Source organism: Gossypium hirsutum, chromosome A08 (assembly GCF_007990345.1).
Source record: "Gossypium hirsutum isolate 1008001.06 chromosome A08, Gossypium_hirsutum_v2.1, whole genome shotgun sequence".
Taxonomy (NCBI): domain Eukaryota; kingdom Viridiplantae; phylum Streptophyta; class Magnoliopsida; order Malvales; family Malvaceae; genus Gossypium; species Gossypium hirsutum.
The window spans coordinates 56,055,242-56,078,185 of record NC_053431.1 but is presented as its reverse complement, the minus strand read 5'-3'; positions in this window follow the sequence as shown (position 1 = coordinate 56,078,185).

Below are 22,944 nucleotides of genomic sequence, written 5' to 3'. Positions count from 1 at the left end.
CAATTTTATTTGTAAAGAAGAAGGATGGATCGTTGAGGTTGTGTATTGATTACAGACAACTAAATAAAGTTACAATAAAGAACAAGTATCTACTTCCTCGGATCAATGACTTGTTTGACCAGTTAAAGTGTGCTACTGTATTTTCGAAGATTGATCTCCATTCTGATTATTATCAACTACAGGTAAAGGAATCGAATGTGCCAAGAAAAAGCTTTTCGAACCAGGTATGAACACCATGAGTTTCTTGTGATGCCATTCAGCTTGAAAAATGCACCTGTAGTGTTTATAGATTTGATGAACAGAATTTTCAGCCCGTATTTACAGGTTTGTGGTGGTATTCATAGATGTATTTGATTTACTCTCGGAATGAAAATGAGCATGCTGAGCATTTAAGAATAGTGTTGCAAACCCTTCAAGAGAAACAATTGTATGCCAAATTCAGTAAATGTGAATTTTGGCTAAGGGAAGTTAGCTTCCTTGGGCATGTAGTATCTGTTGAAGGTGTCTGACTAAACCCGAATAAAATTTCAGCCATTGTAAATTAAAAACCACAGAAAAATGTGTCTAAAGTTCGAATTTTTCTGGGACTAACTGATTATTATCGGAGATTTGTAGAAAGTTTCTCATAATCTTCTATATATTATTAATTTATTCTTCTTCTATCATGTGTTGTTCACTTGTGAAATGATAGCTTCTCTAATAACCCGATTGTTGCTGAAAGATGTGAAATTCGAGTGGACTGATAAATGTCAGCAGAGCTTTGACAGATTAAAAGCTTTATTGACTGAAGCTCCTGTGCTAGTCCAGCCTGAATCAGGTAAGGAATTTACAGTTTACAATAATGCGTCATTGAAAGGTTTAGGTTGTGATTTGATGTAAGATGGGAAGGTAGTAGCCTATGCTTCACAACAGTTAAAGCCACATGAAAAGAATTACCCGATACATGATCTTGAACTGGCAGCCATAGTGTTTGCATTGAAAATCTGGCGACATTACTTGTTTAGTGAAAAATGTCACATATTCACTGATCATAAAAGTCTAAAATATTTGATGTCACAAAAAGATTTGAATTTTAGACAGCGTAGATGGCTAGAATTGCTGAAGATTACGATCATGTTATTGACTACCATTCGGGGAAGGCCAATGTAGTGGTTGATGCTTTGAGCAAAAAATCCCTGTATGCTTCGCAATCAATGAACACACGATTGTCATTATCTGATGATGGTTCCATAGCTAAGTTAAAAGCTAGACCAACATTTTTATAGCAAAATTTCTAAAGCTCAGAAAAATGATAGCAAGTTGCAAGCAAGACGAGTACAAAGTAAATCAACTCCTGATTCAGAATTTCAGACTGAGACTAATGGTTGTTTGTTATTCAGAGGCAGAGTATATGTACCGAAAGGTTTTGAACTAGAAGATCTTGAATGAAGCTCATAATGGTAACATGTTTGTTCATCCGGGTAGTAATAAAATGTATAATGATCTAAAAAAGATGTGCTGGTGGCCAGGAATGAAGTAAGATATTTCTGAGTTTGTATCTAAATGCTTGATATGCCAGCAAGTAAAAGCTAAACATCAGTTTTCTTCTGAAATATTACAGCCAGTTACGATACCTGAATGGAAATGGGAAAGAATTACTATGGACTTTGTATCGGGGCTACCCCTGTCTCCAAAGAAGATGTCATTTGGGTAATTGTTGATCAGTTGACAAAGTCTACGCACTTTATTCCAGTACATATGGATTTCTCTTTGGATAGATTGGTTGAGTTATATGTTTCTGAGATAGTCAAATTGCATGGAGTGCCTGTCTCTATTTTTTCAGATAGAGATCCTCGGTTTACATCTCGATTCTGGAGCAAATTACAAGAAGCTCTGGGTACTTAGTTATACTTTAGTACAACATTTCATCCCCAAATAGATGGTTAATCTAAATGAGTAATATATACCTTGGAAGATATACTTCGGTGTTGTATACTTGAGTTCGAAGGTAACTGCAAACGATATTTACCTCTAGTTGAATTTGCTTATAATAACAGTTATCAGTCTAGTATTAAAATGGCACCGTATGATTATGGACACAAATGTAGAACTCCATTGTGCTAGACAGAAGTTAGTGAGAAAAGTTACACAGAGTTACTTGGTCCGAGAGACTGAAGAAAAAGTGAAGGTAATTCGAGACAGCCTGAAAGCAGCCTCTAATCGACAAAAGTCTTATGTTGATTTGTAAAGAAAAGAGATAGAATTTCAAGTCAGGGACAAAGTATTCTTAAAATTGTCACCTTGGAAGAAAGTACTCTGGTTTGGTCGTAAAGAAAAATTGAGTCCACGGTTTATTAGACCGTATGAGATTACAGAAAGAATTGGATCGGTTGTATATCGGATAGCTTTACCACCATAGCTTGATCAGATTCATGATGTTTTTCATGTGTCTATGTTATGGTGGTATCGATCTGATCCTTCACATGTTATCTCTCCGAAAGAGGTAGAGATCCAGCCTGATATGACATATGGTGAGGAGCCAATCAAAATCTTAGCTTGGGAAACAAAAGAGTTAAGAAATAAAAAAGTAGCTTTGGTAAAAGTTCTTTGGCAAAGGAATGGTATTGACGAGGCTACCTGGGAATCGAAGGATACAATGAGGAAGCAATACTCGAATCTTTTTACTGGTAAGATTTTCGAAGACGAAAATCCTTAAAGGGGGAGAGTTGTAACAACCCATTTTTTAGTGAAATCGAAACAGTAGTTTCGAGACCACAAATCTGACCCAAAAATATATTTTATTTTTATTTTATCATATGGCCCGTAATATGTTAGAAATGACGTGTGAAAATTTTGATATGAAAATTTTATCGATTTAGTGCCTAATTACGAGAAGGACTAAATCGCGTAAAATGCGAGAGTTGAATTCTAGTAGCTATGAGGATCAAATAGCTATGGAACTCAAAACTTAAGGTCCTTATATGGTAATTAGACCATTAATAAAATTATGTAGATTTTTATGGTGACTCATCCATGGAATTATAGAAAAAGACAAGGGACTAAATTGGAAATATCAAAATACTTAATTAATTAAAAGATGAAAGGAAATTATATCATCTTATTTTCATCATCTTCAACCTAAAACCACATAGAAACCCTAGGAGAGAGAAAAGAAGCTTTCAAGTCCTAAGTGGGTAAGTTTCCTTGTCCCGTTTTTAGTAATTTTGGTATTTTTAAAACTAGGATAGCTTAATTTCTCTATTTGAGGGATTAATTTGAAAAGTTATCAAGGTATGAAAATGGGTCATGGATGTATTATGCTAGAAATTAGAAATTTATGGTAGAAAATGAAAGATTATTGGTAGATAAACAACTTTTGCAAGGTGATTTTTGATGAAAACTTGATTTATAGACTAAAATGTAAACTTATGAAATTGAAGGAAAAATTCTGAAATTTTATGTAAACATGTGCTGGGAAATTTGTAATGGGGCTTTGGTTAGGCTTGGAATAGGAAGTAGTTTGCACAAGTTTCATTTTCCGGGCCAAGGGACAAAATCAAAATTTTTGGAAATGTTAAAGGCAAAATGGTAATTTTGCCTAGGACGTAAATTGAGTCCGTCTAAGTATGAAATGTATGAAATTAATTCTTAAATTCATTTATATAGATCTGGACAACACTAAATCGAGGTTAGATTGAGGGAAAGAAAAGATTTCAGATTAGTAGACTTTTATGAGAACAAGTGTCGAGGTAAGTTTGTGTAACTTAATCAGACATGTAACTATGTTAATTAATTGTTGTGTTGTATGTAATGTGATTTTTGATGTGCTTCACTTGTATGCTATGATAGAAAATGAAAATGAGCTTGAAATGGTGATAAAGGTTTAGTCCCGATTGGATGTTGAATTCTGATGATTTTGTGCGCTTTCCCGAAACAAGTAGGGTCCTGCATTTGTTGCAAACAGGATTTAGCTTGGAAAAGTAAACCCAATGACCTTGTTATAAAACGGATTTAGCCCGAACGGGTAATCCCAATATAATACCTCTCGAGCACGCATTATGATTAGGGTTTAGCCTAGACTTGTAACCCTAATTGAGCTCTTGTGAGCATACGCTATATAAAGGATTTAGCCTGGACTAGTAATCCTGTTATACGACAGGTGGCTCGTGAGTGTATTCCTTGGTTAAGTACCCTAAGGGGTACCCTCGATAAGAATTAATGAATTAATGAATTAATGAATCGTACACCTCGAGTGTGCTACTTGAGCCTTCATCAAAATTTCAACGATTCAACAGACATATAACTCTTGACATGGCACAAGAACTTTGAGATGATTTGATAATGACTAGAAAGAATATTGTTTGATGAGCTTATCTATGTTACTTGATTTATATGAATAGTTTGTTTACTAACATGTTTGATGAAATGTATGTGATTAGGCCATTTAGCCAAATGGATGGAAATATAACATTGTATGCCTAGATTTTAATAAACAAGATTGGTAAGTTTAGTTTCTGTTATACGAACTTACTAAGCATATAATGCTTCCTCCTTTTATTTTTCCCCTATTTTATAGTGCTCGGAAGCTCGTGAAGTTTGGAAGATCATTGGAGTATCGTCACACTATCGTCTAGCATTTTAGGTACTTTTAGTGAAATCATTTTGGTATAATGGCATGTATAGGGAAACTTGGCCAATAGTGGCTTGAAAATGTTATTTGGTAACCTAGCCATTGGGATGGCTAGTAATGGCTTGTTTTGGTATGATTAAGTAGATTATGATGTTATGTTCACATGTGATAAGTTATGTATGTTATCAAAGGTTGTTATTGTCTAAGTTAATCCAAGGTAAATTTATAATCATTTATACATGTAGTGGTATGCCTTGTTAAATGATGAATTGGCCTACTTTAAATGTTGAAATGATTGGAATTGGTTGAGTGTTTTATGTGCAGGTTTTTGGGTGATTTTGGGTGAGAAATGAAGCTAGGAAATGCTTTATTTTGTCCACACGGGCAAACACATGGGCGTGTGTCAAGACCGTGTGTCACACATGGCCTGGTAACATAGGCATGTGGTTAGGCCGTGTGTGCCTTGCACCTAAATTTTGAGAAATAAAATGCTCAGAATTGGGCACACGGGCTTGTGTCTTGCCGTGTGAAACTTGCACCTAATTCGAATTAAATTAAGTAACCACACGGCCTAGCACATGGGCATGTGGCATGGCTGTGTGTGCAAGTCAGAGAGTTATACAGGGTCTAATACGGCCTCTAGCATGGACGTGTCCTAGGGTCACACGGGCGTGTCCCAGGGTCACATGGGCATGTGAGCCCTGCACCTTGGAAAAATTTTGTAATTTCGTAAAAATTTCTTAGAGGTCCCAATTAAGTCCCGGTTTGATTCTAATGCTCGTATAAGGACCTCGAAGGTCCAATTAAGGGACGTTATGAATAATCTGGGTTAATGAATAGTGACTTGCATGAATGAATTGAAAAATGTTCTGAATGTTCTGGTAATGCTCTGAAACGCTATTCTGACGATGGGTACGGGTTAGGAGTGTTACACAAGAACAATGCTCACACTAGCTTCTATGAAACTGCAATACATGTAGCATCTCAAACTATTAGTGGTGTCCATCACCGATTCATATTACCTGATAAACAACTATTCAAAGAATTTCATAGCATCTTTCAACCATGATCTTATTTATTTCCGTCATAATGCCATAGTGTCTTTCAACTATGGTCATATTCATTTTTGTCATGTTCCCATAGTGTCTTTCAATTATGTTTTTATTTATTTTCCATCCTACTATCATAGCATCTTTCAACTATGGTCCTATTCATTTTCCGTCTTGTTTCCATAGTATCTTTCAAATATGGTCTTCCACGTTTGAATCATGATGTCATAGCATTTTTCAGCTATGGTCTTACTCGTTTGAATCGTGATTCCATAGCGTCTTTCAGCTATGGTCTTACTCATATTTCAACCAACAAACTTGATCATCACAAAACAACGACTATCTAATTTAACCGAATTGCGAACTTACCTAGACAGAAACAATTATGAAAATGAAATCAACAACTATTCCGCTACTTTGGCTTTCCGCAATTTGAGTCCAGTTGATTTGTTTCTTGATCTAAATAATAGTTTCCATTCAATTAATCCATTCAAAAATCTCAAATAACTAAATTTCAGCATATAAGCCCTTTCATTATAAATTTACAAAATTACCCCCACATTTTACCCTTTATGCAATTTAGTCCCTAAACTCGAAACTTTCAAATTAATCACATTTAATCAAAACTCATGCTAGCCAAATTTCTTAGAGACTCACTACAACACATATTTATCACTATTTCACCAAAATTCCATGAAGTTTTACTATTTTAACAATTAAATCCTTAAACATTAAAATTACCAAAAATCACTTATACTTTTATTTAACTATCAAATTCATGAATCTATCAAATATGTTCATAAACATATTTAAATCATTCATGTTATGTCCCTAAAATTTTAACAATTTTACAAATTAACCCTCTAGAATCTAATTGCAACGATTTCAAAAATATAAAAATTACAAGAAACGGGTGAAAATGGCTTACCATGCATAAGAGTAAAGCTTGGTTGAACCTTAAAGGCTTAATAATGGCTTCCAAAGATTTTTCTTTTCTGATTTCAATGAAGAAACGTTGAGTGGAAGATGATGACCATATATATATATATATTATGTTTTAAATACCTTATTTTGTTAATTATCATTTTTAACTAATATAATTTCAACCCAAACTTCCACCAACCGTCGATAATGTTTAATTATGGTTATTACAACATAACACCTCCCAATTTTATTAGTTAAGTCATTTAATTAATAAAAATCAATAGCAAGTAACTTTTGTAACTTTTATGATTTAGTCCTTTTTTAATTAACTATCAAAATGTCAAAATTTCTAGACCAATTTTCAGTACACCTATATAATCACTCCATAAATATTTTAAAAAAATATTTACATGCTCGGCTTTTGGAAATGAGGTCCTAATACCTCATTCTCTAAAACCACTTGACTTCAGGGACAACCCACTTGTACTTAAATATTCATTCAATTACCAAAAATTATCAAATCAAAATACAATATAATATTATATTTTACTTGCAAATATTAAATAATAATGTTTACGGACTCATTTTTTGAATTTGTTGTCTCGAAACTACTATTTTTGACACCACTGAAAAATGGGTTGTTACAGTAACGCTAATTATGCTTTCCCACCATTGGTATGCTTCTACTTCCAGCAAGGATACAACGCATCGAATGGTATCCTTTTTAGTATACTATAGCTCCTTAATAACCCTTCCTAACTGAGACAACCACTGGTCCATTGTAGTGGATCATCTCCTTTATTTCCCAAAAAAAAATTTTCTCCTCTTTTCCAAATCTCTTAGATAGGACCATACTTCGGGGAGGCTATTGTAGGTGCAGGTGCAAGTGGAACAAGTGGCGCATGGCGTACTGCCTCTAGGCACGGTTGTGGAGGATTTTGTTATTGTTGATGTTGTTGCTCAAATTCAGTTCCCATTGACTACTCAAATAATTAAGTCATCATGGTGAAGAACATTTTTCTGAATGTGTTTTCTACATTCCCAACGTTGTTGTTGTTGGCTGTAGTAGTCTATTCTTAGGTGGGGACATTGCTTTCCATATCCTCCCTAATCACTTCTCTTGAACTTTCAGTCATTCTTCTTATTGACTATAAAAGAGAAATTATCTTAGTACAAGTCACTAAAGATTAAGCTAGAGGCATTATGCATGACAGGGGCGTGACGATACCTTCGGTTCATCCGAGAATCAGCTAAACCTAGGTTTTAATACCAAAAACTTGTAGCGTCCCACTCTCGACCTTTAAAGAGGATCCAGGAATGGTGTGTTACAACCTTTGTAACAGTCTATTTTTGGTCAAATCGAAATAGTGGTTTCGGGGCCACAAATCCAAAGTCAAAATAATTATTTTATTTATTTATCATTTTAATGTTTTCAACATGATAGTATGATTGTGTGAAAGTTTCGCTAGGAAATTTTATTGTTTAAGTGTTTAATTTGATAAAAAGGACTAAATCGTGTAAAGTGCAAAACTTTTGTTCTATTAGCTAAAGGTGTCTAATAACTATAGAACCTTAAATTGAAAGTCATTATATTGTAAATAGACCATTAATAGTATGAGTGGACAAAGATGGACATCTTTTTAATGGTTTTAAAGATTAATGAATAAGGTTAAATAGTAATTTGGTTAATTAAGGTAAAATAAATAAAATCAAAACCATATTTTTTTTAGTTATCATCTTCTCTAGCCAAAAAATTGAAGGGAGAACACCATTTTAGGGCTTGAACTATTCGGCACCTTCATTAGCTCAATTGTAAATCTGTTTTTATTTCGTTTTTAATGTTTTCTATGTTTTTGAGATGTTGAGCTAGGTCTAGCTAGCCCAGGGACTGTTTGCAAAACTATTAAAGATTTAGGATGTTACCATTGATGAATCTATGAGTATTTTGATGTTTAATGATAGTTATACAAATTTTGTTAAGTGATTTTTAGTGAAAATGCAAATTAGGAATTAAATTGTGAAATGTGGAAACTTTCAGGTTAAAATGTGAAATAAATGAAAATTATGGGCTGATATGAGTACTAGGAAAATTCGGCTAGCATGAGCTGGTATTAAATTGCATGAAATTTTGATTTTATGAAATAAGGACTAAATTGTAAAAATATGAAACATTAGGGGAAAATGTGTTGTCTTAATGTGAATTTTAGACTAAATTGAATAGAGAGGTAATTAAATAAGTTAATTTTGATTATATTTAGATCAAGAAAGGCAAAATACGGACTTAGATCGGGGAAAGAACAAGGTTTTAGAATAGTTGACTCGTGTCGTCACTTTTGCATCCGAGGTAAGTTTGTACGTAATAAGTTTCATTATAAATGAATTTTAAATGCTTTGATATTGCATAAACTGTGAATATGAGACTATGGACATGTTCAACGATGATTCAACAGACATGAAAATCCCGGTTGAACCTTAGGAATAGATTAGGATACAAATGACATGTCATTAAGGGTTATTGTGATTATGTGATCCAGGTGCTGGTCCTTACGTTCTACCAATGGCTGAGTTTACCGGCATATGTTGCAGTTACTTGACAACTTGTGTAAGCAGCACGATGTAGCTAAGTCTTGACTGACAGCTCGTGTGAGCAGGCCCATTGATAGCTCTAATGTGAGCAGTATATGTGATAAGAGATTGAGATAGCTTCGGCTATATATGTGGCATTTAGGGTGCAAGTTTCCCATGTATCCAATAGTATTCTGAATGGTTCAACAGGTAAATGAAAAATGTTGTTGAGTATGAGATTGATACGAGATGGTACAGGTATGTTTATGAACCGTATAAGCTTTAAATCGAAGAAACTTGTGAATGACATGTTTAATCTTATGATTGAATATATGAAAGGTTTGTTAGTTAAAATGAGTTACATGTTGATATATTCAAATTGTTGAATTGTGCATTTATAAATAGATTGAGTTTATTTTATAAAAGCTTACTAAGCTATAAAGCTTACTTTGTTTACTTTTACCGTGTTTTATAGTGAATTCAAAGCTAGCTCGGATTTGGGGATTGTCGGAGACTTTGTCACACTATCCTACTATCACTTTGGTACCTTTGAGTTTATGTTTTGAGTTATATGGCATGTATAGGATTAAGGCTATTTTGGTTATGAGTTGATAATGATTTTGGTCATTTGAAATGGCTTGTAAATGTTAAATATTTAGTTTTGTATATTGCCATAGGAGTTGGCTTATTTGGTATGTTTGAATCATGTATATATATATGTGGGGGGCATGGCTTATATTATGAAGCTTGTGGATATAGACATCGTGGATGCTAAATGGTTGAAATTAGATAACATTGTTTGTGAAATTGAGCACATTGATGCATACTTGAAAGTGTATAATTAGTTGAATTGTATATGTGATGATTTTGGTATAAATGCTATAGTCTATTTTGTGACTTATGTGTATTGAGAAATGTGGTATAAAATATGCATGAATTAGGCTTGAATTGGTTGGTTTAAATGCCAAATTATGTTATGTTTTGGTTCCAGTTGGGTTGATGTAGGTGTGCACAAGTTTGGGTGGAAAAATAACTTGGTAAATAGCCTATTTTTGTCCACACGGGCAGAGACACGAGCGTGTGTCTCAGCCGTGTGTGACACATGGTCATGTACACGGCCGTGTGTCCCCTGGTGTTGAATTAGAAACCAAGTCAATATGCTCCACACGGCCTCACACACGGGTGTGTGACTTGGCCATGCGGCATAAGTCAGTATACCCTACAGGTTTGACACGGCCTAGTACATGGTCTGGTACACAGGTGTATATTGCCATTTTTAGGGCAAACGGACTAGTCACACGGGCATGTGTGTTGGCCGTGTGACCAAAGTTAGAGAGTTACATGGGGTCAAACACGGGCTGGGACACAACCATGTGCTGCTACTTTGAATGTCCACATGGCCTGCGACACGAGCATGTCTTTGGTCGTGTGAGACACACGGCTGGGCCACACGGGAATGTGTCCCCTATTTTGGGAAAAAATTTCTAAGTGTTGTAAAAGTTTCTAAAGTTACCGATTTAGTCTCGAACCACCCCGAATGCATGTTTTGGGACTCATAGGCTCGTATTAGGGACAATATGATTGGTTGTGAATGAATTGTATTTGAATTGACTAATTGTATGAGAAATGTATGTTTAAATATTGATATGTTTGGTAATGCTCTGTAACCTTATTCCGGCATTGAATATGGGTGAGGGGTGTGACAGCCCTAATGTGACCCTAGTCGGGAAGTGGTTTCGGGGCCACAAAACCGAGTCATAAAAATAATTAGCTGTCATATTTGTTGCTTATTATATGTATATATGCATGTGTGAAAATTTTATATTTGAATTTTGTTTAATTGTAGGTGAATTTTAGTAAATAGGGCTTATGTGAGAAAATTTAGAAATGTGCTAGGCAAATGTAAAGTGGCCTATTAATGCATGTTATAGAAATGGTGGGTTTGCATGTCAAATTGCCCAATATTTGAGCTAGTGACCGGCCATGCTATGGGGCATAGCATATTTTAAGCATGGTGTGCTAATGTGGTATGTAGGAAACAATAAAATAAAAAGCTAGTAATAAAGAAATGGAAAAAGGAAAAAATGATGAAAACAAAGAAAAAAAAATGTCCATCCTTTTTCATTCTTCTTGACCGAAATTCAAAACAAAAGAAAGGAGGAAATGTTGAAGAGATTCGGCCATGCTTGTAGCTAGGTTAAGGTAAGTTTGATGTTGTTCCATGAGATTCATGCATATTTTTTATGTTAGTTTGAGTTCTACCTAGCCCATGGTTTAAATCTTGCTATGTGATGAAGATGATACTCGGCCATGGGTGTTGTTTTCTTGGTTGGTGTTTGTTTCATGCTAAATCTAAATGAACAATGGGGGTTGTCATTTAGGTTAAGATCAAAGAAATTAATCTTGTTAAAACTTTGAACTAATAATGCCCATATGTGTGATAGCCGAACATAGACTTTGTTTAAAGTCTTGGTCAAAGGCCGGTTAAGTGTTTTGGAAATGATTAAGCTAGGTGTTTGATCTTTTTGGTTCGGCATAGTACATAAAATGTTGCTAGATGGAGAAAAATTCAGCCAGCAAGAGGTGTGCTAAGGCCGAATATAATTTTGTATATTAATGAGTAATGCATGTGTTGAATTGATAGAATGGAGAGGATGCTTTAATAGTGTATATATGTGTATTAGCCAAGTTTTGAACTTGAAACAAAATGGTATTTGGTCAATAAAAGTGACCATACTTGTAGAATGTATTAAGTATGCAATCGGCCTCAACATAGACATGCATGTTCGGCCACACGAATGAATGCATAGATTGATGTTGTACATTCGGCTATAGGTATGCATAATGATGATCCTATCTTGACTTAGACAATCGGCTCAAGGAGAATTTGTTAAGTGCTTAGTTAATTGATATTAGGTTAATGATGTGTGTATTTGGTCATAAAGGTGCACATGAGGAAATGTTTGACTAATTGTACTAAATTGCTCAATGTGATTAAAAATGCCTATGACCATTTTGTATTTGAGCTAAAGGTGGCCATATGACCTATCAAACTCCTTGTCATATTCGGCCATAAGCAAGCATAATGAGACTTTAATAAGTTAAATTTGTTTGGATTAGCTCAAGAGCTTAGAGGACCACAGTTGGATAAGGGAAAGGAAAAAGTGATCGAATAGCCGCCGAAATTGTTCGACCACCTCCGAGGTAAGTTTTCGAGTAATGGAGCTTAGATTATGATTCGATTAGATTATGTCTTAAGTAAATCAAAATCATGCCCTTTGTATGTGGCTATTGAGCCGAAATTTGTAAGTGTGATAAGTGTTCTGTGTTTGAGCTTTGGTAATGAAAATGAAATATGGATGTGTCATGATTTATTGATATATGTGCATGGTTATTCGAATAATATCCGGGCTAAGTCCCGAAGGCTTTTGTGCTAAGTGACTATATCCGGACTAAGATCCGAAGGCATTTGTGCGAGTTACTATATCCGGGCCAAAACCCGAAAGCATTTGTGCTAGCGACTATATCCGGGCTAAGTCCCGAAGGCATTTATGCTAGTGACCATATCCGGGCTAAGACCCGAAGGCCTTGTGCGAGTGGTTATATCCGGCTAAATCCCGAAGATACTTGGGTTGGGAATGAGCGATCTTGCTGTAATAATTTCAATTAATACGCTCGTAAAATCCCAACAATGAGGTATGTTTTGTACATGCATTGGATTAATTGATTCCTTTTAAGTAGTATTCGCTCAGTCGATTAATGAACTTCCGGCCTTTGGCTAAGTTGATCTTTTGTGTGTGAATATAAGGGTTGGTAATGTGAAGTAAGTATGACATTGAGAATTTGTGCATATGAAATTATCCGTTTAGCCATATGAATGCTAGATTTTAGTTGTGTCTAATTTTATGGCTCAAAACTTACTAAGCATTAAATGCTTACTCCGTTCTTTGAATCTATGTTTTATAGATTTTGGTTCGTCAGCTATCGGACTCGGGATTATTGAAGTCGAAGTCACCCACACTATCAAAGCCCCTTTTGGTACACTTTTGGTTGAACTTTGAAATGGCATGTATAGGACTACCCTTTTTGTTGTGGGTCATGTACCCTTTGGTTTTGTATAAATTTGAATAGCCATGCGAAAATGGCTTATATACACTTTGAGCGTAGTATTATAATCGTTTTGTATGTTGTTCATTAAGAGGTATGGAAATGTTTGGGAACGATTAGCCATTGGAATGGTTAATCGTAATCATATTTTGTGCTATATATGCTAAAAGGGCTAGTTGAATCATGGAAACTATGAAATAGGTAAAGTCTACCTTAAGGGCAGATGCTGACAGCAGCAGTGATGTAAATTTGAAAATCACTAAAATTAGTAGGAATGGAATTAAATACTGAATAAATTATGTAATCGAACCTTTATGAATCTACTTTCATATGGAAGAAACGAAACGGTCATATGAGTCGGATTTTAAGAGATATTTAAGTTTTTGTGGAACAGGGCCAGAGCGATTTCTGGATCCCTTGATCTGACTTTGGAAATTAATTATAAATTAACCAGAGAGAATTAGAAGACATGCCATATATGTATAGATTCCTTTTCGAGTCTAGTTTCTATAGAAACAAACGGCATCAGTATTGAAGCCCTGTACAGGGAGATATCCAAGTCGTAATGCGCAAAGGTCAGTATAGTCGAACCCTGAAACAGGGGAGACTTTAACTAATAAACTGTACTAATTGGCTCAACCAAAAATTCTAGAAAAAAATTTGTAGATGGATATATGAGTCTAGTTTCAGGAAAATTTTACGAAACTGGTTTTCGAGTTTTGAAACTCAAGATATGATTTTTAAGGCGACAGTGATGCAGTAACCAGCTTGTCTGGAAAATTTAAAATGGACTGTGCAAATAAGTGATTTAAGTCTGCGAACCCCTCGTGTCTGACTCCAGCAACGGTCTCGGGTACGGGGTGTTACAATTAAATTGGTATCAGAGCTACGGTTTAGTCGATTCTAGGACTACCGTATTATGTTTGGGTCTAGCTATACATGCCATTATGTGATTATTTGATAGTGTGGTGATTTCTGACATTTGCAAATGTGTTTACTTATAGTAATGGATCCCGATCCCGACCGAGCGGTAGCTGATGATCTTGAGAGTGTAGCGCCTGCTCCCGCACAAGGGACAGCGCCGGCGGACTCTCAACCTATTGCTAGTAATCCGAATGATGAAGCTAGACAAGCTTTTTATAGCGTGATGAATGATTAGTTCAACCAATACATTCGAACAAATACGGCTGTTCCACAACCTCCATTCCCGACAAATACAACCCCCGCACCTACAATACCTCCGGTAACTGACTAAATAAGGTCAAATAAGCCCCCAGTTGACAGAATCTGAAAACACGGGGCTACTGAATTTAAAGCTACGAACAGCGATGATGCCGAGTAAGCTGAATTTTGGTTGGACAACACTATCCGGGTACTCGATGAGCTATCTTGCACACCCGATGAGTGCCTAAAGTGTACTATCTCCTTGCTACACGATTCTGCCTACTATTGGTGGAATACGTTGACTTCTGTTGTGCCCAAAGAGCAAGTAACTTGAGAGTTCTTTCAAACTGAGTTTCGAAAGAAGTATATCATTCAGAGATTCATTGACCAAAAATGGAAGGAATTTCTTGAACTCAAACAAGGTTCCATGTCGGTTACCGACTATGAACGAAAATTTGTGAGGCTTAGCCGGTACGCGCGAGAATGCATTTCTTCAGAAGCTGTGATGTGTAAACGTTTCGAAGATGGACTGAATGATGATATAAAGCTGTATGTTGGCATTTTAGAAATCCGAGAATTTGTGGTGCTTGTCGAGCGAGCTTGCAAAGCCGAGGAGCTCAGTAAGGAGAAAAGGAAAGCTGATGTGGGAGCAAAGGAGTTTCGTAGGAGATCGTCAGGAAAGCCCTTTCAACAGTCATCGAAGAAATTTAGAGATGACTTAGGCCAGTCTAGGGACACTTCGGGTTTTTCTAGACGAGATTGCGATCGACCCCCTGGGAGCACACGAGTCACTTCGATCGCCAGTGTTGGAAATGATCGTCGAGACAGAACGGAGTGCCAGTATTGTGGTAAATGGCATCGGGGAGTTGTAGATTCCATGACCGCTCCTGTTACAAGTGCGGATCAGTTGACCACTTCATTAAAGATTGCCCGAGGTTGTCTGAACAGAATGTAAATCAGAGTGGGAAACCGGGTGCTACCACTGCTCGAGGTAGACTATCCAGAAAAACGGGCAATGCTAGTGGTGGTCAGAGAGGATCTAGAGATGCTACGACCAGATCTGAGGCTCGTGCTCCTGCTAGAGCTTATGCTATACGCGCACGCGAGGATGCTTCCTCGCCAGATGTTATTACCGGTACTTTTACTCTCTTTGATACTAATGCGATTTCTTTGATTGACCCTGGTTCTACTCATTCTTATATATGTGAAACCTTAGCATCCAGTAAGACTTTACCTATTGAGTCTACTGAGTTCGTAATTCGGGTGTCAAATCCCTTGGGTCGTTACGTGCTTGTCGACAAAGTGTGTGAGAAATGTCCCCTAGTAATTCGAGGTTCCTGTTTTTCGGAGGACTTGATGCTTTTGCCGTTTGATGAATTTGATGTTATCCTTGGTTTAGATTGGTTGACCGTGCATGATGCGGTTGTGAATTGCAAAAGCAAGACTATTGATTTGAGGTGCGCAAATAACGAGATAATCCGAGTTGAGTAAACGGACTTAAAGGGGTTGCCAGCTATAATATCATCAATGTTGGCCCAGAAATATGTAAGAAAGGGGTGCGAAGCATACCTTGCGTATGTACTTGATGACAAAGAGTTAGAAAAGAAACCCGAATCTGTGCCGGTGGTTTGTGAATACCTGGATGTTTTTCCCGAGGAATTACCGGGTTTACCACCTGTTCGGGAGGTAGAGTTTGGTATTGAGCTTGTACCTGGGACTATGCCGATTTCGATAGCTCCGTATCGTATGGCACCAACCGAGTTAAAAGAGTTGAAAGCTCAGTTGCAAGAATTGACGGATAGAGGTTTCGCTCGACCAACCTTGGGGTGCACCAGTATTGTTTGTGAAAAAGAAGGAAGGAACCATGAGGTTGTGCATCGACTATCGTCAGCTGAATAAGGTGACAATAAAGAATAAATATCCGATGCCACGTATTGACGATTTGTTTGATCAACTAAAGGGAGCCTCAGTGTTTTCAAAGATAGATTTGAGATCGGGTTATTACCAGTTGCGAATTCGAGATTCGGATATACCCAAAACTGCTTTCAGAACGAGATACGGTCACTATGAGTTCTTAGTGATGCCGTTTGGGCTCACTAATGCCCCTGTGGTATTTATGGATTTGATGAATCGGATCTTCAGACCGTATTTGGATCGGTTTGTAGTCGTGTTTATCGATGATATTTTGGTTTATTCGAGAAATGAAACCGATCATGCTGAACACCTGGGATTAGTGTTGCAAATTTTACGGGATAAGCAGTTATATGCTAAGTTCAGTAAGTGTGAGTTCTGGTTAAGAGAGGTTAGCTTCTTGGGTCATGTGGTATCCGCATCAGGTATTCGAGTTGATCCGAGCAAAATTTCAGCCATACTTAACTCGAAGCCTCCGAGAAATATTACTGAGGTTCGGAGCTTTTTGGGACTTGCCGGTTACTACCGACGGTTTGTAAAAGGTTTCTCGATGATAGCCACACCAATGACGAAGCTACTTCAAAAAGATGTTAAGTTCGAATGGACGGAAAAATGTCAGAAAAGTTTTGATCAACTGAAAACTTATTTGACTGAAGCTCCAATTCTAGTGCAACCCGAATCAGGCAAAGAGTTTGTCATTTATAGTGATGCCTCCCTACTTGGGTTGGGTTGCGTATTGATGCAAGAAGGTCGAGTTGTGGCCTATGCGTCGAGACAATTAAAGCCACATGAGAAAAATTATCCGACCCATGATCTCGAATTAGCTGTCATCGTATTCGCTCTGAAAATATGGCGACATTACTTATTTGGTGAGAAGTGCCATGTATTTTCGGATCACAAAAGTCTCAAATATTTGATGACTCAAAGAGACTTAAATCTACGACAAAGACGTTGGCTCGAGTTGTTAAAAGATTATGAGCTTGTCATTGACTATCACCCGGGAAAGGCTAATGTGGTTGCGGATGCCTTAAGTCGTAAATCACTGTTTGCTTTACGAGCGATGAATGTACACTTGTCTGTTCTACCCGACAATGTGTTAGTAGCTGAATTAATGGCCAAACCATTATTGATTCATCATATTCGTGAAGCTCAGAAAGTCGATGATGAATTGGTTGCAAAACAGGCTGAATGTGTTCCGAATATGGAATCAGAGTTTCAAATTGATGATGACGATTGTTTGAGGTTCAGAAGTCAGTTGTGTGTTCCAAGAAATTCAGAACTCATTCCGATGATTCTGAACGAAGCTCATTGTAGCCGAATGTCAATTCACCCGGGAAGTACAAAATGTACAACGATCTGAGACGTCAGTTTTGGTGGCATGGTATGAAACGAGACATTTCTGATTTTGTTTCAAAGTGCTTAGTATGTCAGTAAGTGAAGGCAGAACATCAAGTGCCTACGGGTTTACTTCAGCCGATCATGATACCTGAATGGAAATGGGATCGAGTCACGATGGATTTTGTATCTGGGTTGCCAGTGTCGGCAAGTAAGAAGGATGCAATTTGGGTTGTTGTTGATAGACTGACTAAATCGGCTCACTTTATCCCCGTACGTACGGATTTTTCATTGGATAAACTAGCTGAATTGTATGTTTCTCAGATTGTGAGATTACACGGGGTACTAATTTCTATTGTGTCGGATAGAGATCTGAGATTCACCTCGCGATTTTGGAAGAAATTGCAAGAAGCTTTGGGTACCAAGCTGCATTTTAGCACCGCTTTTCATCCACAAACCGATGGTCAATCCGAGCGGATAATTCAGATACTTGAGGATATGTTGAGATGTTGCATCCTCGAGTTTAGTGGTTCATAGGAGCGGTATTTACCTTTGATTGAATTCGCTTACAACAATAGTTTTCAATCAAGTATTGAGATGGCACCTTACGAGGCTTTATACGGCCGTAAATGCCGTACGCCATTGTTTTAGACCGAGCTTGGTGAAAGTAAAATTTTCAGAGTGGATTTGATTAAAGATGCTGAACAGAAAGTAAGAATAATTCGTGAAAGTCTGAAGGCAGCATCAGATCGTCAGAAGTCGTATGCGGATTTAAAACGAAGAGATATTGAGTATCAGGTGGGAGACAAAGTGCTTCTTAGGGTCTCACCTTGGAAAAAGATACTCAGATTTGGCCGTAAGGGCAAACTAAGTCCAAGGTTCATAGGGCCATATAAAGTATCCGAACGAATTGGTCCAGTTGCGTATAGATTGATTTTGCCCCCTGAACTTGAAAGATTCACGACGTCTTTCATGTCGATGCTTCGACGTTATAGATCTGATCCATCACACGTAATTAATCCATCAGAGGTTGAAATTCAATCCGATATGAGTTATGAAGAAGAACCGATTCGTATCCTAGCTCGTGAAGTGAAAGAGTTGCGAAACAAAAGGGTTCCGTTAGTAAAAGTGTTATGGCTCAAACACGGGATGGAAGAAGCTACTTGGGAACCCGAGAACTCTATGAAAGAGCGATACCCAAACCTATTTATCGGTAAGATTTTCGGGGACGAAAATTTCTTAAGTGGGGGAGAGTTGTGACAGCCCTAATGTGACCCTAGTCGGGAAGTGGTTTCGAGGCCACAAAATCGAGTCATAAAAATAATTAGCTGTCATATTTGATGCTTATTATATGTATATATGCATGTGTGAAAATTTTATATTTGAATTTTGTTTAATTGTAGGTGAATTTTAGTAAATAGGACTTATGTGAGAAAATTTAGAAATGTGCTAGGCAAATGTAAAGTGGCCTATTAATGCATGTTATAGAAATGGTGGGTTTGCATGTCAAATTGCCCAATATTTGAGCTAGTGGCCGGCCATGCTATGGGGCATAGCATATTTTAAGCATGGTGTGCTAATGTGGTATGTAGGAAACAATAAAATAAAAAGCTAGTAATAAAGAAATGGAAAAAGGAAAAAATGATGAAAACAAAGAAAAAAAAATGTCCATCCTTTTTCATTCTTCTTGACCGAAATTCAAAAGGAAAGAAAGGAGGAAATGTTGAAGAGATTCGGCCATGCTTGTAGCTAGGTTAAGGTAAGTTTGATGTTGTTCCATGAGATTCATGCAAATTTTTTATGTTAGTTTGAGTTCTACCTAGCCCATGGTTTAAATCTTGCTATGTGATGAAGATGATACTCGGCCATGGGTGTTGTTTTCTTGGTTGGTGTTTGTTTCATGCTAAATCTAAATGAACAATGGGGGTTGTCATTTAGGTTAAGATCAAAGAAATTAATCTTGTTAAAACTTTGAACTAATAATGCCCATATGTGTGATAGCCGAACATAGACTTTGTTTAAAGTCTTGGTCAAAGGCCAGTTAAGTGTTTTGGAAATGATTAAGCTAGGTGTTTGATCTTTTTGGTTCGGCATAGTACATAAAATGTTGCTAGATGGAGAAAAATTCAGCCAGCAAGAGGTGTGCTAAGGCCGAATATAATTTTGTATATTAATGAGTAATGCATGTGTTGAATTGATAGAATGGAGAGGATGCTTTAATAGTGCATATATGTGTATTAGCCAAGTTTTGAACTTGAAACAAAATGGTATTTGGTCAATACAAGTGACCATACTTGTAGAATGTATTAAGTATGCAATCGGCCTCAACATAGACATGCATGTTCGGCCACACGAATGAATGCATAGATTGATGTTGTACATTCGGCTATAGGTATGCATAATGATGATCCTATCTTGACTTAGACAATCGGCTCAAGGAGAATTTGTTAAGTGCTTAGTTAATTGATATTAGGTTAATGATGTGTGTATTTGGTCATAAAGGTCCACATGAGGAAATGTTTGACTAATTGTACTAAATTGCTCAATGTGATTAAAAATGCCTATGACCATTTTGTATTTGAGCTAAAGGTGGCCATATGACCTATCAAACTCCTTGTCATATTCGGCCATAAGCAAGCATAATGAGACTTTAATAAGTTTAATTTGTTTGGATTAGCTCAAGAGCTTAGAGGACCACAGTTGGATAAGGGAAAGGAAAAAGTGATCGAATAGCCGCCGAAATTGTTCGACCACCTCCGAGGTAAGTTTTCGAGTAATGGAGCTTAGATTATGATTCGATTAGATTATGTCTTAAGTAAATCAAAATCATGCCCTTTGTATGTGGCTATTGAGCCGAAATTTGTAAGTGTGATAAGTGTTCTGTGTTTGAGCTTTGGTAATGAAAATGAAATATGGATGTGTCATGATTTATTGATATATGTGCATGGTTATTCGAATGATATCCAGGCTAAGTCCCGAAGGCTTTTGTGCTAAGTGACTATATCCGGACTAAGATCCGGAGGCATTTGTGCGAGTTACTATATCCGGGCCAAAACCCGAAGGCATTTGTGCTAGCGACTATATCCGAGCTAAGTCCCGAAGGCATTTATGCTAGTGACCATATCCGGGCTAAGACCCGAAGGCCTTGTGCGAGTGGTTATATCCGGCTAAATCCCGAAGATACTTGGGTTGGGAATGACCGATCTTGCTGTAATGATTTCAATTAATACGCTCGTAAAATCCCAACAATGAGGTATGTTTTGTACATGCATTAGATTAATTGATTCCTTTTAAGTAGTATTCGCTCAGTCGATTAATGAACTTCCGGCCTTTGGCTAAGTTGATCTTTTGTGTGTGAATATAAGGGTTGGTAATGTGAAGTAAGTATGACATTGAGAATTTGTGCATATGAAATTATCCGTTTAGCCATATGAATGCTAGATTTTAGTTGTGTCTAATTTTATGGCTCAAAACTTACTAAGCATTAAATGCTTACTCCGTTCTTTGAATCTCTGTTTTATAGATTTTGGTTCGTCAGTTATCAGACTCGGGATTATTGAAGTCGAAGTCGCCCACACAATCAAAGCCCCTTTTGGTACACTTTTGGTTGAACTTTGAAATGGCATGTATAGGACTACCCTTTTTGTTGTGGGTCATGTACCCTTTGGTTTTGTATAAATTTGAATAGCCATGCGAAAATGGCTTATATACACTTTGAGCGTAGTATTATAATCGTTTTGTATGTTGTTCATTAAGAGGTATGGAAATGTTTGGAAACGATTAGCCATTGGAATGGTTAATCATAATCATATTTTGTGCTATATAAGCTAAAAGGGCTAGTTGAATCATGGAAACTATGAAATAGGTAAAGTCTACCTTAAGGGCAGATGCTAACAGCAGTAGTGATGTAAATTTGAAAATCACTAAAATTAGTATGAATGGAATTAAATAGTGAATAAATTATGTAATCAAACCTTGATGAATCTACTTTCATATGGAAGAAACGAAACAGTCATATGAGTCGGATTTTAAGTGATATTTAAGTTTTCGTGGAATAGGGCCAGAGCGATTTCTGGATCCCCTGATCTGACTTTGGAAATTCATTATAAATTAACCAGAGATAATTAGAAGTCATGAAATATATTTATAGATTCCTTTTCGAGTCTAGTTTCTACAGAAACAAACGGTATCAGTATTGAAGCCCTTTACAGGGAGATATCCAAGTTGTAATGCGCAAAGTCAGTATAGTCGAACCCTGAAACAGAGGAGACTTTAACTAATAACCTGTACTAATTGGATTGACCAAAAATTCTAGAAAAAAATTTGTAGATGGATATATGAGTCTAGTTTCAGGAAAAATTTACGAAACTGGTTTTCGAGTTTTGAAACTCAAGATATGATTTTTAAGGCGATAGTGACGCAGTAACCAGCTTGTCTGGAAAATTTAAAATGGACTGTGCAAATAAGTGATTTAAGTCTGCGAACCCCTCGTGTCTGACTCCGGCAACGATCTCGGGTACGGGGTGTTACAAGGGGTGTTACATTTATTGGTATCAGAGCTATGGTTTAGTCTATTCTAGAACAACGTAGCGTATGTGAAAGTCTAGCTATACATGCCATATATATAACTTGTGATGTGATAATTCTTAACAATTTAAAATGTGCTTTTGTATAGTAAATGGATCTCAATCGAGCTATAGCTGACGATGTTAAAAGTAATGCACCTGCTTCTGTACATAGGGTCGCGCAATCCGAGTCTAGACCTGTAATGGGTAGCCAGGGAGGAGAGGCTAAAGAAGCCTTCTTCCAGATGATGAACGAGTGGTTTATGGAATTTGTTCGAACAAATCTGACTGCTCAACAACCTTCACCCCTACCTTATCCCCAACCAGTTCCTATAGTTTCTGAAGGTGTGGAATTTCTAAGATTTAATAAGCCGCCAGTTAATAAGATTAGAAAACACGGAGCCAAAGAGCTTAGAGCCAATGTTGTCGATGATCCTAAGTGAGCCGAGTTTTGGCTCGAAAATGCTATCAGAGTTTTTGATGAAAATGTGCTGTATCACTTCTGAGAGACACTGCATATCAATGGTCGAATACTTTAGTGTCTATGGTACCGAGAGAAAGGGTTACTTGGGAATTCTTTCAAGATGAGTTCAAGAAGAAATACATCAGTCAACGATTTATCGATCAAAAGTGAAAAGAGTTTCTTTAACTGAAACAAGGCTGCATGTCTGTAACCGAGTACGAGTGAGAATTTGTGAGACTCAGTAAATATGCT